The sequence below is a fragment of the Pipra filicauda genome, unplaced genomic scaffold (assembly GCF_003945595.2).
Source record: "Pipra filicauda isolate LSUMZ 115617 unplaced genomic scaffold, ASM394559v2 scaffold144_size1929842_pilon, whole genome shotgun sequence".
In the NCBI taxonomy this organism is placed as follows: Eukaryota; Metazoa; Chordata; class Aves; order Passeriformes; family Pipridae; genus Pipra; species Pipra filicauda.
Genome location: NW_024103929.1, coordinates 1,173,865 through 1,191,835, shown reverse-complemented (window position 1 = coordinate 1,191,835; position 17,971 = coordinate 1,173,865). Strand labels below are relative to the sequence as shown.

Genomic DNA, 17,971 nt, shown 5'->3' with positions numbered 1-17,971 from the left:
AGTCCAAGCAGAAAATAGTCATTTCTTCTGTGTTCTGAAGAATTTTATATCAAGGCAGGAAAGAGATGTCACAAGATAAATTAAATGCAGGTGGTGGCCACTTCATACATATACTATTAGACAAATAATATAAACATAGACTACACTTTAAAAAAAAGGTACCCAGAATATTAAAGCTTAATTAAATTTTTCTTAAAAGCAGTGGAAGAAAAGGCAACCTCTGAAACAGAAGACTCCCCTAAACCCATCTAAAAGCTTATTTTTCTGATTTCTGTTCTGAAGTGAAGATTTTAGCATGAGCAATCGGAGGCTCACGGTGCTGATTCAAAACTTGCTAATACTCAGTATCTGCCAGCTTTAACAAACCCCATATAAATCCCACCCATTTGCTCCTGCAATTGCTACCTGGCAGCACAGGGGTTAACAGAACAAAGAAGGGACTGGATAAGTTGCTGGGGTTCATCATCTGCTACACGAGTAAAGACAGAAAAAGAAATCAGAGAGAGCTATAGCCCAGCAAGACTTGGCCTGAGTACCCAGAGAACATGGCAGCTTAGGAAGAGTGGCCTCTCTTCTCAGATTCACAATAATATGTCTCCCAAACCAGGGAAAACTTTATTCTGAGAAATTATCCTCAGTGCTAACAGAAAGGAATTGTTTCATACCATTGTACTGGTTTGGATGGAAGAATTAACTAACTCGTGATAACGTGAATTCAGTTTTGTTTTATATCTGGGAATGTTATAGAATTTTGATTTTCACAAATAATTCAAACACACCTTTGAAAACTCATGCAAGAGGCCAGCTCTATATAAAAATCTGTTGTTCTAGTCAGGCTAGATTTTAAAATTGTTTCAGTATCTAGTGCAACTGATGTGTTTGTTTTCTAAGGAGAAACAACAGCAATTCCTACATTTACAGGGATATTGTGAAGATAAACATATAAAAGATTCATCAGTAATAGTAATCTGTGCTTAAAATAAATCTGTAACTAGACAGTTGAAATTGTGAAAGATTTGGTTGTCTTCTTACGGTCTCAGTTTCAAGGGGGAAAAAATCTCTAAATGTTTATATTCAATTGAATTTAAATTTCAGCAGTCAAAAAAAGTGTTAATTTTTATAACTTCTAATTTCCCTTACCATTTTTTAGCAAAGTAACATTTAAAATAGAGATACTGCAATGTTAATTAGTATGAAGCCATATGAAAAAAATCTAATATTAAATCTGGTATGTTTTAGCAAATCACACATTTTTTTACTATTTTGTTTGAGAAAGGAAGAATTTGTTGATCAAAAGAATGGCATGAGATATTAAAATAATAAAGAATTGGTTGTAACAAACACCTTTAGTAAAGGGCAGAAGCTAAAAATCTGATTATTTACACATTGCACTCACTTGGATTTCTTCCAGACATATACTGGAATTTCACTTTATCTTATGTTAATTTTTTGGCAAATGGCAGCGTGATGCTTGTGAGGTCTTCAGAAATATGACCTAAAAAAAGCTGATAACAAATTCTTGAACACGCTTGTTCTATTTAAATTATACAGACGGCACAAGAGAAATAGAAAGGGAGGGAGAAGGTTCAAAAATGCCGAGCTCAAGCTGCTGACTTCTGAGTCTGAAGAAAGAACTGACCAATTCCTATTCTTTTTCTTGGAAGCTGCAACGAGGCCAAGTTTCATGAAGCAAGCCTTGCCCTACCATAGCCACCTCCCTCCTGCCTGCTGAAGAGTCAGTCTCTCAGTAAGGCAAGCAATTCCAATAGACCTCTGAAATCTAAGGCAGGAAATTCCTTTCAGCACAGCTTTCAGCAATGAAACGGACTGTCAAAACACCTTCCCAGAGGATTACAGGGCTCCTGCCCAGGAATTAGTGGAGAAAGTTCGGCACTTACATGAGTACAATGCCCCCAGCTCCAGTTCATGTGTAACAAGAGCAGCTTTAATGCACATTTATGCTGAGGCTAGTTAACACTTTCAAACTCAGTGCAAGAATGCCACTTCTGTAACAAAGGCTGTTAACATTCTAAAAATACATAAAATGTAAGAAAATGCTGCTTCTCTAAAACACAATCTAGTGCATGTCCTTCCCAGCTTGCAAATCAGATTGTTTTCTTAAGTAAATACACAGTCTTTTTTATTTCACACCCGTGTCTTGCGTCCGTGTCTTGTGTGTCTTATTAAAGACCTTTTTATAGTCTTCCCAAGGATCCCAACCCCAGGCATATGCAATCACATTCCACACGTACAGCTGTCAGTATGCGTATACGTTTCTTCTGCCCTCTTTCAGACATAGTAACCCAATGAATTTATTGGCAAATTTGAAAATGTTAATTTTAGAGGCTTTTTAAATTCAATTGATAAGGTGGTGCTGCTCACTGGAATTCAGTCAAGGATGGCTGAGTGCTGAAATAGGATTCAGTTGCAGAAACATGCAGGAAACTCCAAGCCAACATGTCCTAGTGTGCGTTGCTGTGTCCTGAGATGTCTGGACATCAGCTGCCAGACCAGAAAGTGCCTCATAGGTCCTGTCTCATCTGTGCCATACCCTTGCAGATGTCTTAGGGGAACAAGGACATCTCAAATAGCACTGGATTGCTACATTTAGACACCTGAATCCAGTTTCCAACCACCTTACAAATAGAGTGAACAGCTTAACTGGCCACAACAGCAAAACAGCTGAGAGCTCAGTAGCTGTGGTAACAGCCTAACCCAACTTCTGTGCTATTCAAAAATAATTGTACTGGAAATAGCAACTTCTTGAAATTTAACCCCCTCAGAAAAACACAATCCAAAAAAACCCCCCAAAACCAAAACAATAGGTTCTCTAAGACTATAAAGGAAAATACCACAGAACATTACAGAGTATTGCTGAAATGGAATTGTCTGGTTTTATTATTTCCACATACCTTGTAACTTAACAGGAGTTTGTTGTCAGTCATAGAATCATCGAATCATAGAGCAGTTTGGTTGGAAGGGACTTTTAAAAGTCATCTAGTTTGACTCTCATGCAATCAACGGGGACATCTTCAACTATATCAGGTTACCCTGAGCCCTGTCCAGCCTGACCTGAAATGTTTCCAGGGATGGGGCATCCACCACCTCTTTGGGCAACCTGCTCCAGTGTTTTACCAATCTCATTAATAATTTTCTCCTTAAATGTAATCTACCCTCCTTTTTTTTCATGTGCCAGCAACTCACAGACTAACATTTGTATCATTGCCATATTTTTGTATTTTTAAATAGGTAAGTATGGCAATGCAACAAACAAAGACCACAATCCCCGGCGTCCTCCCCTCCCTTTCCCCAAATTACATAGTAACTGCACCTGCCTTGGACCCGAATGATAAAAACAGAAACTGCAGGGATGTGTCTGTCTATAAGCCAAAAGGAAAGTCTGCCATCTTTTAGAAGCTTGTGGGGAAAAAATAGAGTAATGTTACAGAAATGGAGACTCTCTGCAAAGTCTGTGCCCAGGGAGCATTCTGGAGGGAGGCATACAGGAAAAGCTTCTCCACTATTGCTAACTGACTGAAAATAGAAATTAGCCAGAATGGGCTTCCCGTCTTCTGTACAGGGGAAAAAAAATGTCCTGTGAAGTCAGAAACACAAGTAAAGCAGAAGAATTAATCACAGAATAATGGATGAGCCATCCTAGGCACTTTCATGCAAAATGTGAGAAAATCTGATGGATTCCAAATTGGGAAACTGCCAGAAACCATGGCAAAATATCAACAACTGCTGGGTTCAAAGGCCTGTGATCAGTGGCACCAAGGTCAGTTGAAGGCCACTCACTAATAGTACACTCAGGGGTTGATACTGGGACCAGTACAATCCAACCACTGCACTCACGACCTGGGCAACAGGGCAGACCCTCAGCAAAACTGGGAGGAGTGGGGTGGAGGTGCTGCTATTCAAAGGAACCTTGATGAGTTGCAGAAGTGGGCACAGAGGAATGTTACACAGTTCCACAATGAAAAATATGAATCACTGCACCAGGAAAAGACAGAATCCCACGTGCCTGTGCATGTTGGGGACCAATCTGCTGGAAAGCAGCTCTGCAGAGAAGGACCTGGGGGTCCTGGTGGACAACAATTTTACTGTAAGCCAGCAACACGCCCTTGCAACAAAGAAAGGTCAACAGTGTCCCAAGGCTGTGCTAGGAAAAGCATTGCTAGGAGGTCAACAGCATTGATCCCTGTCTTTGACACAGCAGTGGTAAGGCCACATCTGGAATGCCGTGGGCTCCCACTGCAAGACAGACATGGACTTACATGGGCAAGTCTAGCAAAGGGCCATAGAGATGACTGAGGGATAGATGCCAGGGAAGGCTGTGAGAGCTGGGACTGTTTAACCTGGAGAAATCTCAGGGAGCTCCTATCAACAGGTATAACTGATGTAGGGGAGTAAAGAAGCTGGAGCCAGTGACATGATAAGAGGAAGTGGGCACAACCAGAAATACAAGAAATAAAATAAAAAATTAAAATATCCCGAACCAACTTTTTTACGGTGAGACTGGTCAAACTCTGCAAGAGGTTGCCCGGAATATCTGTGGAGTCTCTGCTCCTGGAAAGATTCAAACTCAGCTGGTCACAAAGCCCTGAGCAACCTGCTGCAGCTGACCCTGCTTTGAGCAGGGGGATCAGTCTAGACCATCTTCTAGACCTTCCAATGTCATCCTTCCGTGAGTCTCTGAATCTGTAAGTGAAATTTAAAAGTGCAGGTGAAAAGTAGAAAAATAAGCATTTTGTTTTTTCTGCCCTATGCTTTACTTCTAGAGTAAAATTATATCTATGTACCTACACTTATCCATGTACTCTATTCCCCATTCGTGCTACACTCAGGAGCAGACAGGTTGACCTCTCTTTCTTTTGATGTCTAAACTTCATGTTTGTTTTGGAACTACCTCTCTTTACAAAATTACACAACCAAACAGAAAATCAAAGTCACCTACTCTGCCCTGAAAAGTACTGCACCAATATAATGGTAGCAGGGAGGGGAGAACAAGGGTTTGAAAATGTAAAACTTTTTTTCATGTAATGCTGACATACATTAAGTGAAAGTTATAAGACATTATTAAAACAAATAAGACAAATAAGACAAATTAAAAGTCAGCCACAGATTTTATTTCACCAACAATAGAGTTTTAGAATATGAAGAATATTGTGTTATTATCAAAGATACAGTCACAATATACATGACTTTTTAGGGGATTTAGTGTACCTAAACTTATGCAAAACCTGTTGTAAAGAAGAAAAGTTACATATCTTTAAAATGGCTGAAGCAGAAATAATTTTAATTTACTATCTGCATAGGGACTAAAACACAAACATTACCACAACAGGTTTTTGCTGCATATTGACCTCCAGGGTAAAGTACTTGGTCTCATCAATAACAAGAATGAAAAAGTGTAGAAAAGTGTCTGGAATGTTCAACACTTTCCAGTGGTTTGTATTTCATTGTCTCCCTCTAACTGTGCATATGGTTTTATGATTGTTTAAACAGAAACCACATATGAGGAACCATAAATAGCAGTTCAGAATAAAATACACTATTCTGCAAAGACTAAGCAAAAATGTGATCCATGGGGTTTAGGCAATAGTTAGGGCTGGAGCTGACTTTTTACAAGAGACTAAATTCTGCACCTGAGCTGAAGCCTGCACCCTCTGAAACATCAGAAAATCTCTGGCCAAACACTGGTGTGACTCACGACTTACAGTTCTCATGGTCAGTTTTAGACAGCAACAGGGGAAGGCAAAGGGAAAAAGAAACAACGAATTATTCGACTAGTTCTCAAATGTACTTATAAACGGAATTTACTTTCATGAAATTCAATGTTTTATTTCATATTACAGTTTGCAGCTATTAAATATGAGGCAGTTGCTGTGTGAGTTGTTCCAGTACACACAGCTGCATTAACAGCTAACTACAAGTACATTTTACACTAGTGGGTACTTTCAAGAACCAAATGCCTCTTCAGGAAGTTTTACCAGCAACTTTTTTTCATGTATTTACGCACTTTCAGCGAACTCTGTATATATATGCACTTTTTTATGTCTCTGCTGCATGAAAACTAATTTCCACTCATCTGTGGGGCAACACTAACAAAGACACTTCCATCTGTTCCTTGACAGGATTTGCTATCCTGTAACTGCTGACATGTAAAGGGCACTTTATATTTTGATTGGACATTAATTGTGCTTTCTTTGGATTAAGTATTTTAAACTGAACTATGAAAATAGCCTTAAATATATAGGTCATAGCAATTATTGTATTATTTACATTACTAAACAAGTCCACAGCAGATGGCCTCCAGGGCCCTGGCCAGAAGAACCTATCTCCTGCAGATTTATTTGGTGCTTGGAGATACTACCAACTAAACTTCTCAAAGCTGTTTGAATGCTGTTGTGCCTCTCATTTGATGCCAGCAAAAATATTCCAGGCTTGTTTGTTTCAACATCAATACTCCTCAAGGCCTGGTACCTGACTATATAAAACATTCCTAGTTGGGCCTTGTCAGAGGCCCTGACCCTGCAGTTAAATGAAACAACACCAGGGACCCTTAACCAGCCAAGGGGCCACAGCCTGGCCACATCTACACTTGTTAGTACTTGGCCCGAGTCTTCTTTTGGACACGGGTGGTACCACTGTGGCCATTAGACAAAATTGTTATATTGTGTAGAGGTATTTTCATTTATAAGTGCCTGAAAAATGTAAAGACTATTGCTAAATCCACTGTGATTTCTCCATTTCACAAAACCTAGATTGTATGCAGTGTGAGAGTATGTGATGGGTGAGAGTGCAAAGGCTGCTAGGACAGCTCTGAAGGACACTCACCGGTCCTGTTTTATGTAGCAGTAAAAACGTAACCAGGGAAGTAATGCAAAATACTCATGAAAATTTGACCTTATAAAGCGCTACCCCAAGCTTCATAACATAAATTCTACTTTTTACCTATCCCCGAATTAAACTAGCACTTAAATGTACTTATTCTATTTCACCCTGATACAGCAAAATTTTTATGCGCGTAAGCCACCTTAAGCTCACTGTTTTCAAGGGTGCTGTTTCTTTAAGCAAAGCTTACGCATGTCCAGAAACTCTGGGACCAGTGCTCGATATTAGACCATTCCCATGCTCAAAGTTTTGTGTTTGCTGGTCTGATTTGATATATTTAAAAAAAAAATCACATGAGAGCAATACTATGTATATGATACCTAAAATATACAATCTCCAATCAACTTCCATTTCCAAAAGATTGCAGTTGGGTTTTTCAGTCTTATAATACACAGTAAAACACTATTGCTGCCATTTATGCTAGGAACAAACTCAAAGGCATATCACAATATCCACATGTACCGACACAAAAGGGCACAATGAGACAACCAACACTATGTCAAGTTAATTTTTTTCCACAAAGATGTGGAACAATGACCTTTTCCTACTTAAGTTTCCTTTTGCCCACAGACCAGGGTAAAGTACCTCTTCTACAAAGTGAAAAAGAGTATTTTCTGTGACTTCACTATGGGAATTTACGAACTTCATATCAAATTAAATACACACAGTCATTATTTTAATTTCACCCATGAGCTTACCTGCTGCTGACAATCAAATTTCATAAAGAGTTTAATAAAATGTTGTAGTCTGATCAACAGTGGCTCAAGCACCTAGATGATTCTTCTATATATTAAATGTACATTAGACAAACTGAGTTCTGGAATAACAAATGACCTGCAGGACTTGATGTGAATGTTGTTGCAAATAGGAACATGGAAACTGTATTAGATCAAGCTAACAGTCCATTCTGTCTTTGGCAGCATCCAACAGTTGTGGTAAGGAAAAGGCAAGCACGTTGGGCTACTTCCCTGCTACAATCTCCAGAAGAATGACAGCTCTCAGGGCTTCCTTTACTTTAAGCCTACTAAGCAGTATTCTCATGTTTAATAATCCCTGATGGATTTCCTTTTCATAAACCTGCCTTATCTTTTTGCAAATTCCTGTGAAATTTTAGGAATCTGTGACATTTCCAATGAGGTTTTAAGACTACATTAAAGTCCTTTTTGTTTTGAAACTTCTGCCTATGAGCTTAATTTTTTTTATCACAGTTTTTGCATTAGAAATTGCAATGAGGAATCACTGTCCATTCAACTTGTTTTCACAAACTACTGTCATTATTTCCCCAAGTTCTTTCTCTCATCATCTTGTCTTCCAACTTCCATTTCATTTAGTGCTCCCTATGTGGAAGAATTTCACATCTGTGAAAACCTTTGGTACACTTTCTAGATCTTTTGTAGTTTTACTGTACCCTTTCTGAGAGGTGAGAATTACTGAACCTGCAGACTCCAGAAAAGCAGTGAGCACATCACCATCACACAGAGTGACAATCATGGCATTCATTTCCAAATGGCTACTAAGTCTTGATTTTTGACTAAGCCTTGATTTTGACCACACAAGGAACCAACATTTCATAGAGCATCTGTTCTGACTCCATGGCCTCACAGGTGTGTCCAGTGAAGGGCAACAAGGCTCGAGAAAGGTCTAGAAACCTGTTTCATGAGGAATGGCTGAAGGAGCTGGGTTTAGTCTCAAGAAGGTTCTGGGAGACATTATTGCACTCCACAACTACCTGACAGGAGGTTGTAATGAGGTGGGAGTGGTCTCTCACCACCTTCAGAAAGAGGACAAGAGGAAATGGCCTTTATTTGAGAGAGGGGAGATTCAGATTAGATATTAGAAAAAAAAATGTTCACTGGTAGTGTGGTCAGGCACTGGAATAGGTTGCCTAGGGAGGTGGTGGAGTCACCACCCCTGGAGGTGTTTAAGAGGCATCTGGATCTGGTGCTGAGTGATGTGGTTCAGTGTTTCAAGGGTTCCAGTTGTTGGGCTGACGGTTGGCCTGGATGATCTTGGAGGCCTCTCCCAACCTTGATCATTCCATGATTCTGTGATTCTATCCTTCAAACACGTTGAGGGATGAATACGAATGGATGATGCCATTTCTTAGGAAGCCCGGCTTATTTTGCTCTTCCAAACGCATCTTTTTTTTTTTTTCTTTGCCAGAATTCCCAAAGAAACTGCGAGGTTTGGGCAAGCGTGACTGACAGGCTGAAGGACCCCCACCCCCGTCAAGACGTGCGTCCCGGGGGATCTTCGCTCGTGGTCCCGCCGTTCCCAAGCGGGTGATGGGTGACGGGTAGCACCAGGCCCGGGAAGGGAAGAGCTTCCCCTTCCCTGACGGGGGTCCCAGCCACCGCCCTCACGGAGCAGCGAGAGGCGGGTCGGGCCCGCCCTTGGCGCTCCCGCGCGGCCCCGGCGGAAGGAGCGGCCCCGCCGCCCCCGCCCCTCCTCGCCGGCTGCTTCCGCCCGGCCTCGGCAGAGACAGCGCCGGCCGCCGCCGTGCCGGGTGCCTGCGGACGGGGAAGGTACGTGTCGCAGGGCTCGACCCTGCCGTCCCCTGCCCCTGTGCCGGCTCCCAGAGCTTCCCTGAGCCGGCGGCCGGTCACCCCCCGCCGCTGCACGGGGCTGACCCGGAGCCTCGCCCGGCAGGGAGGTGCCCCCATCCCTTCTGTGTCGGGTGTCAGGTCTGTAGAGCCCTGTTCCGCCAAATAACGCTGGTGATCTCCAGGCGTGCGGTTGAGGATGGAGTAACGCACCCCGTGCTGTAAGCAAAGCTTCGTACGTGCTCCCTTGACTTGTTTTGTCATGGATTGGGAGGAGACTTCAGGAAACGAGTCCTTAAGCGGTGTCTCCTTTTCCAGAAAATAACTGAGGTGATGCTGCTTGTAGGGTTTTTTTCTATATGTCAGCACGTGTTTCTGTGAAGCATCTGTCGGAGCCTGACTGGTGCTTGTTATCTAAGTGGCAGGTTATAAAACAAGAAATGAAGGAAAAGTCTGTGACCTGAAGGGCCTGTAAGTAGGAAAAGAGGAAAATAAGGTTATAAATTTTTAGGAGTTAGAAGTGAGATGAGATTTTTTTAGATGAAAAGAAGCGCGCTTTAGTAGAGGAGCTGTCGGTTTGGAAAAGCAGCAAGGCTGGCAGGCGCGTACGCCCTTCAGGAACCCGCTGTCTGTCAGGGTGGTTCTCAGGACTGGTCCCAGAGCATCACCACTGTTAGCACCTGCCTTCAAGCCTGCGTTTATTACAGAAGAGGAAAAACGCCTGTGCCAGACAGGAGGTGAGCAGCAGGTTCAGGGAAGCAGTGTAAATGCTGGTGTGGAAGTGTGTTGTTAAAGAAATTAAGCTAATGATCAAGTGCTGTTGAGATGTGGCAGTTGTTGGGAGCTTTCTTACTAGTAGGTTTTTTGTTGTGTTGCAAAAATGATGAGACAGCTTCTTTTCCTGCAACGAAAGTATAATGATAAAGCCTTATCATGAGAAGACTTCAATGGCTTGGATGATGCAGATGCTTATTTTTTAGGTGTTGTATGCTCCTGGCCCTCTGGGACTTTGTGATGTCCAGTTAAATGTGAGAGTCCGTCTGCATGGGCCTGTGACAGAATCTGGATATGAATCTGCAGTCTTTGTGTCTCAGAGACTAGAGACTAGTCTCTGAGACTAATTCAATTATTAATTGGGATTATTGCAGTTACCTATTTTCTTGTGGCACTTGCTTATATGATGTCACTGAGGGAAGTGGTCACACGTTTACAGAACTGGGTAAGCAACAGCACTGAGAATATTTTTCATCATGGAATTACTACAAGAATATAAAAGCAATTGAAGTCAGTGATTTTTTTCAAGGGGCTTTGACAACGTCCTAAGCAGATGCCTATGAAAAAGGCAAGCATACTTCACCTAGTTCCACTCTGTAAATATCCACTCAGCTTTCAACAAACTGCAGCCCAGGAACTTTCTGGAACAGATGTATTGAGGTCTTTAAGATCCATAGTGAATTTATCCATCAACTCATCCTTGCCTTTGACCCCTGTGGAACTCTAGTTTTCCCGACATCCAGCCTCAAGTGGGTCAAATATCCACTAACTCAGGGGGCACCTTTGTTGGTTTTCAGCATGCTTTCTGCTACTTCTATTTCGTATTTCCTACTTTTTAAATTAGAGTAGACACTGATGGGTCATTACCTATTTATCTGCATCATTTGATTCACCAAAGCAATTACAATAAATTGTGTATGGGTAATGGTAAAACAAAATTACCAATATGACTGCCAAGCCAAAGAACTTACCAGTAGATTTGACAAGATTTACTCTAAAGCTTCCTAATTGCACTCTTCTCGCTATTTTGGGTTTTTTTTTTATTGATAGCTCGGATTTCTTTTAAATTACACTGTTTTTTCTATTATTGTGATTTATTATAATTAAGACACCTTTTCTGGAAAAAGGGATGATCTCCATTTTGGGTAATGTCTAGGTTATTTTTACCAAATATTAGAAGCAGAATTTCAAGGTTTCAGCTTTAGTGGTGCTGTGCATGCATTTGTACACAAAACATGTTTACAGGATATAGAGGAGAGGTAGTTTTCTCTTATTTAAATCAGGCGTGCTCCTAATAGCAATATAAGTATGTTTTTTCTGCTCTTGACAAACTACAGTGTAACACTTTGAATTTTCAGTGAAATGTTTGACAGAATTGGATTCCTGCTTACACTTAGTGTGACGACATTTAGATGTCTGGTAAGGTTTGTGAACAGGTTATACTAAGAGAAGTAAATTATTCCGATGAAAGAATATTCATAATAGGAAAAAAAATGTAATATGAAAGGTCTGAGCTTAATGGAGAATTAAGATCGAAACAAATCTGAGTCTTCTCATGAATACCAGCCTGAGTACCTAGTCAATAGTGAAATGAATGAGAGAACTGTTTGTTTATCTAGCTGGAATTGCACAACCACCCACACAGCCGTGCACTGTGTGGTAAGTGCCCTGTTACCATATGTTAGGTAATCCTGATGTGCCAGAACACCTCTAACCAATGATGCTCCAACTTCAAGTTTGGCAAGGTTTCTTTCATCAGTATCCTTGTTTCTTTCCTCAGTGTCCTTGCTTCCTTCTTCAGCTACCAGGAACCATGGTGTTCGTTTGGTTCTTTCTTTTTTCCATCTCATCTCCTGCTTCTGTTTAGATCCCATTCCCACTGTCCTTTGTTTTGACTGATTCTTTCTCAAATTTTTTGATTTTTTTTTTTTTTTTTTAAGGAATATTTAGTGATACAAACTTTCTGTGGAAGTCTGGCTCCTCAAATTTTACCTCCTGAAAGAAATTGTAGCACCAATTGGGAATAAAATGAGTATCAGATTATAACTGGATTCTTGTTTGCACCTGTGGTGAGCACAGGCTTTGTTCATGTATGTATTCATACATAGTCATGTCTTGTCAGGCTTTATCTTGATGGGCGGAGCTGGGACCTTGTGCAAAATGCTGTAATAGAGTAATTACCAGAGTTACTGGTGTTGTGAGGAGCACACTGGAGTGTTCCCAAAATGGCTTGGATACTCTTGTGACCAGAACTGTAGGTCTGTATGTCAGCACTGGCACGTGCAGGCCTTCCTGCAACACTGGTTCTAAGAGAAACCTTTTGGCTACAGCACCACTGTGTCCAGCCTGACTGTTCAACTCCCTGTCCTGTCCCCCTGATCAGCAGAATGAGGAACATCACCAGTGCTTCTTACTGGGAAAGACTTAGACTCCAGGCCTCATATTAGTAGTACAGTTACATTGCTGTAGTGACTCTGAAAGGGATCTAATGCTACCCGTTTTTATTCGTGTCTCCTGTTCATTGGTTCTCCTGTTTGATTTCCTTTGTCCTTTGCACAGAGCTGCCTACAGTCTGTTTCTGTTTGTTCCCACGTCTCTGCTCACAGTGCCTTCCTGACCTGTTTGGGTGGGTAAATTAATATCAGAATGTACAGCTGCTGCAGTAAACGTAAGGAGGAGGTGGTAACACAGGTTGAGAGATTACTGGAGAATGCTGTTGTGACTAGTAAGTTGGTCTACTGTGAGTAGATGAGATTTTGACTAATTCTTTTATGTCCTTGTTAGAAAGCAGGAAAACGGGCAACAGCTGGAGAGCTAAGTGGAAGGTGAGATACACAGTTGATGTAAGAACACATGAAAATATAAAATTATTGAAATGATAAAATGAGAAGAAAAAAGTGTTTTGAATTCAAAGCATGTTTTAGGTTAAAGGAGAATAACTAACATGAAAAAATTGAAGAAACAAAGAAATAAGAGTTAGTTCTATAGAGAGATTTATACTGAACAGTAGAGGAGAGGATGGGGGAAGCCAAATCAAGGGCAGCATGATGCTAATTGTACTGGTGTATGTTTTTTGATTTATTTTTTTATTTGATTCCTGCCTCTTATTAGTATTCATTATGCTCTTTGAACTTTGCATTGCTTAACAAGAAAAAAGAGTGCTCTCCATGGAGCAGTGAATCTTATTCTGATAGGAGGTGGAAAAAGAGTTATTGAACATAAGATGAAATAGCAATTGCTTTTTACTGCTTTTGCCTGTTATTGCTGCTGCTGAAAGATGGAAGTTTCTTCAAGTGCTTAACTTCTGGATGCTGTGGTTTAAGTGAATATGTAGGTTGCCATTACCTGAAATTATTGCATTTTTGTTTTTCATTGAATGTTGTCCAGATTACCTGTATGACTCAAACAACTGTCCAACAGAAATGTGGGGCTTGTAGTTTTTTTGTAGTAGGAGAAAAAATAAGATTATAGAACATATGGTTGCAAAGCCAAATAATTCTTTGCCTTTTTTTCTTTAGAAAAGTTGCAAAATTCTCGTTTTCCCTGGAGATAATAGGAACCAAATGGCAAAGAAGCATCATCTTTGTTTCGTGAGCAAGCATTTTATCCAAAACCTTAGACCACAAGCAAACCTATTTGCATGTGTATGTTCCTCTCTCTCAATACCATTTTCAGTTTCTTCTCCTGTGTGTCCTTGATTACCTGTTCCTTCACTTTTTTTTTGCAATATATTTTGATATTTCTCTCTCTCCTTTGAAGCAAAAAGACCATGTCTTCCCCCATAATTCACGTAACTTTTGAACGTGCTCTGTTTTGTGTGTTGATATGTGCTGAAATTTGAAGGCCACTAATGTTACTTTTCTCTGTATCCAAACTTAAGCATGATGGATTCTTGTTTGAGAAGTATAACATTCCCACCTCTAACTTCAGCCAGATTTTAACCCAGTCTGTAATCATGGTGTTACATTTCAGTTTTGCCCAGTGGCTCCCAAAGTACTGATGTTCAACATAAATAAACAAATTGCATACTTTGCAAACTTTACTGTATTTGTGACAATTTTCTCATGCTAACTGATTTAGATTTCCAAACTGATTTATCTGCCTTTGACTTTCTAATGTAGCAGGCAGCTGGGAAAGTTTATTTCAAGATTCTCTTGACATGAGTCTGCTGTGCCTTTGAAATTTGTTGATCAGAAGAGACCTGGCATAGTTTTTCTCTTCGGGAAACCTTTCTTACCACATAGACGTTGTACTTCAGCAGCAGCTTTTTAGGTTCTTTCACATAGATATTTTGTCTTTATTTGACCAAGGTTTTCCTAGCATTGCAGTTTAATCTCAGAACATATACTTAAAGTACATTTATTATACCCACATGTTATTCATGCTCACCACCTTCTGTTTATCCCTCTGTGAGGTTTCAGTTTTAAAATCCCCAAGTTTTTTCTCTGCATCCAATACTTTAAAGCAGTATTTGGAGGGAAAGCTGTCCTTGAAAGTTACCTGATTTCTCCAGTAGATCTCAATTCTATGTGCAAATGAACAACTTTTTTTTCCTTTGGCACTAAAAAGTTTCCCAAAATCCCACTTTCTGTTCTGGAAAATACCTCATATTACATCAAATTAAACCATCCTATTTGCTTTCATGCAAATGAAACTGTCATTACTTCCCTGAGTTCCTTTTTTTCTTTAAGCAACAACTTGCATGCTAATTTCTTTTTTAGGTCATGGACATTCTTCGCTTTATCATCAGGCCTGCATATTGACTGGGAAATTGGGAATTTCCTGGGAGCATACCTACCACTTTCTTGTAATCCATGGGGTTCCCAACCTAATTATGCTTATGAAGTTCCTTGAAGAAACAACAAACCAAGACAAACTTGAACTCGGGGTAATTTTCATGTTGGTAGCTCTGAACAGTTCACAACCAGTTTGAGATGCTTTAGCTCTTTTGAGAAAGTAAAAGTGACCATCTGGGTATGATTCAGGACCTTGTGTGTAGGACCTCTTCCACTGTCGTCTGAAATGTGTTTGATAAAACGTATTCTGCTTTTAGAATGTCATGTCTTTGTTCTTTGGATACATTTATAGTTGCTGGTGTTGTATGAAGCCTCAGGGACCGTCAGCCACACCAGGGTGACTTCTCAGGGTTTGCTTATTTTTGCTCTGACTCCAGTGCTCCATGTTTCTAGTTGAGTGTCAAATTACAATGGCAAATGGAGGAGCTTTGATCTACCTGGTAACAAAGGGGCATGGACTGTGCTCTTTGAGCACTGGAGACGCATAACTGGGGTTTTGAGACCTTTGTTAAACTGAGGTCTGTGATTACCAAAGGAGAAAGAGAGACCAGACATCAAACTTAGTGCCTTGTTGCCAGAACTGCAGTGAATGTTGTTGACTGTTGAGTGCTGTAGACCAACAGCTGATGCTTTCAGACTGCTTTCATAGAGGTTGCCATTGTGCCTGATCCCCATGGAAATCTTTCATTTGCTGTTTCATCCTCTTGAGAGTAGTGTGGAAATGGAGACTGAGTGCTGTAATAGTTCTATTATGATAATTTACAAGAGCTCCATTTTTTTTTGTAGTCATTAGTACATGCTGAACTTCTTAAATCCAAAAATGCTAGTGAGATATAAATATTGGTTAAAAGTTATGGTGTACCCTCCTAATCCATCATTTAATCACCCTCTCTGTTGAATAATTTTGTACCAGACCAATGTAGACGTGATTAATTGTGTAATCTGAACATATTTTCTGATTTCGTGATTCCTTACTCCCAAAACTCCTTTGAAATTGTTCATATCAGACCAAAGCACCATGTTGGAATAAGGTTGGTGGGGGATCCATCTATTCTTGGTTTGAATCCACAAATGGGCCTTCCCAAGCTAATAGTTTTTTGATTTGTGAGTCCAATGCTGCTTTGCTGAAAAGCTGTCTCAATAACTGGTTCCATGTTTGGCACTGACAAGGGACCACTTGTCCTGTACAAAATTGATACCCAGAAATCATTTTCCCTGCTCCCCTTCTATGAGGACAGTATGCACTTCCTTGATCATTGCTACAAGGGTATTGGTGGTAATAAAATGCAAATTTTATGATGATACAAAGGTCTTGCAGGTAGGTGCAGTTCTTAAAACTAGGTTTCTCTCTCCTTAGGTCTGTGCAGAGTCCCCTGTATGTTGTCTCTGAACAAGGTGCAGAAATGAAAACTGATTCCCGTTTTCATTCTGCACTTTAGCTTTTTATCACTGCAGCCCAAAGTTTCAGTAAGCTATACCCCATTTCCACATGTTTCACTGATATTTTTGCACAGTCATCAGTGAAATTCCTGCAGCTGTTTTACTGCTTGAGGGAGGGGCATGTGGATAATGATACAGGAACAAAACAAATGAAGACATCGGATCGCTAGGTATCGAGCGATCCCTAAAAACAAGGCTGTCTAATTACTTCACTTGTCCTAGAGAAAAGCTGCTTTGAACTGCCCCATGTAGACATGTTTGAGGTTTATTGGGTTCTATTGTATAACTACATTGCTTCATTTGAGATGTTAACTTTTTAGCTTTGCTCATTTTTACAAATAACACCTGACATAATTCAGAGCAAGTGCAAAAGGAATTAGTATATAACTTTGACAGAGAATTGTACTGCAAAGTACAATGAAGAAATGTTTCATTTTTATGTGCTACTGGCTGCTGCTGCTGCTTTACTTATACAGAATTAGTCAAGATTTGTGACTAGTGTCACAACAGGTTGCAAAGTCTTTGACCTGTATTTGTTGTGTTCCCTTAGACAATCTGGCATCCATTGTTTGTATTTTGTCCGAATAAATCCTCGATGAGAGCTAGGCCTCCTGTGTCGTGTTGTCCCTCATCTGACACATCATGTCGTCCCCCCTATCCCTTGTTCCTCTTTGCAGTTTTTTCACCAGGTCAGTCAGTCTGTCGCTTCTGTTTCTAGGTCTCAGATATAAGCATCTAAGTTCCAGTCTGCAAATCAAGGAGCGTACATCAGATCTGGAGGGTTCTCTTCTGAGGGTATTGTTGCAGAAATTGTCAGAGTCTTAGCATAGCAGGCAGCTGAAGGAATCTCACTATTTTTCCAGCTATTCTTTTCCATTGTGATGTTGAATTCAATCATGTAAGATCATCTGTTAGGGCAGGGTTTCTTTTTTTATTTAAGTGGTACAGCTAATCCTCAGAGTACATCTACTTCAGTTTCCTATGTTTTTGGAGGACTAGGCTAGTTTAGATTTCTTTTCTCTGACCTATATACTTAATTATTGTCATGTACTGTATGCATGAAACTCTGCATTTGCTCAGGTTCTAGAAGAACTGACTGAGATCCTTGTTGTACCTCGCACGCTTTATTCTTTCTGATGTTTTAGGGCCATAAGGTTTGTACACTGCTGATTTCTAGAAAACTCTGTAGAAAATTTAGTCCATCCGTCAGATGAAAATTAGTATTTTGTCGAGCTGAGTCTTAACAACCTTCAACAAGAGAGGTTCTGCCACCTTCCTAGCAATCTTCCATTGCCTCCTTAGCAACTCATTTTTTTATGGTGCATTGAACTCTCAAGACTCAACTTGTGGTTGTTGCCTCTTGTTTTACCATCTGCCATTGCGAGGCAAAGTTGGGCTGTGCTGCTTTTGCAGGTCTCTTTCAAATGGCTCTAGGTTGCTATTTGATTAGATCTTGGCAGACTGAAAAAGCACAATTCATAAAGCTTTTCCTTAAACCTCTGGCCTGGAAATTTACTTGAC

At 40.4% G+C, this 17,971-nt stretch overlaps 1 protein-coding gene across 3 annotated transcripts in view; it reads left to right on the top strand.

Annotated features, from left to right (window-relative positions):
• Positions 1-9,241: 9,241 nt before the first annotated feature.
• LDAH (lipid droplet associated hydrolase) overlaps positions 9,242-17,971 on the top strand; it is a 117,958-nt gene continuing 109,228 nt past the window's right edge. The window contains exon 1 of one of the 3 annotated variants that reach the window (XM_027710190.2): positions 9,242-9,422. The gene's annotated coding sequence lies outside the window, so the exon portion shown is untranslated. Of the gene's footprint in view, positions 9,423-10,073; positions 10,178-17,971 lie in introns of those variants that run through there. The other 2 variants (XM_039378718.1, XM_027710189.2) reach the window with 2 other exon arrangements.